We start from the raw sequence: 564 nt of genomic DNA, 5'->3' as shown, positions 1-564 counted from the left end.
CCCTCCCCTGCGTCGCCGTCCCCGCACCGTCCCGCCGCGGTCGTCCGGCCTCCCCGTCCACCGGGCCACCGCCTCCTCCACCGGCCGCCCTCCCATCCACCAGCCGCCCCGCGCCTCCTCCACCGGCGATCCCTGCAGGTGAGTTCTCCCCCTTTTTTAGTTTATTTTTTTAGTTTCTTTTAGTTTAGTTTCTGTTTTAGTTATAGTTATAGTTTTAGTTTAGTTTAGTTTTATTTTTAGTTTATTTTAGTTTAGTTTATTTTAGATTAGTTTTAGTTTTAGTTTAGAAGAAGAAGAGTAGGAGGAGGAGGAGGAAGGAAGAGGAGGAGGGAGAAGAAGAAAGAAGAAGAAGAAGAAAGAAGAAGAAGAAGAAGAAAGAAGAAGAAGAAGAGGAGGGAGGAAGAGGAGGAGAAGAAGAAGAAGAAGAAGAAGAAGAAGAAGAAGAAAGAGGAAGAAGAAAGAGGAGAGGAGGAGAAGAAGAAACTAAAAAAACTAAATCGACACCCCGACCACCGACACCCCGACACCTGACACCCCGACCCCGACCACCGACACCCCGACCCC

Source organism: Triticum aestivum, chromosome 4D, assembly GCF_018294505.1.
Source record: "Triticum aestivum cultivar Chinese Spring chromosome 4D, IWGSC CS RefSeq v2.1, whole genome shotgun sequence".
NCBI lineage: Eukaryota > Viridiplantae > Streptophyta > Magnoliopsida > Poales > Poaceae > Triticum > Triticum aestivum.
The sequence above is the reverse complement of the archived record's forward strand: the minus strand, read 5'-3'. Positions refer to the sequence as shown.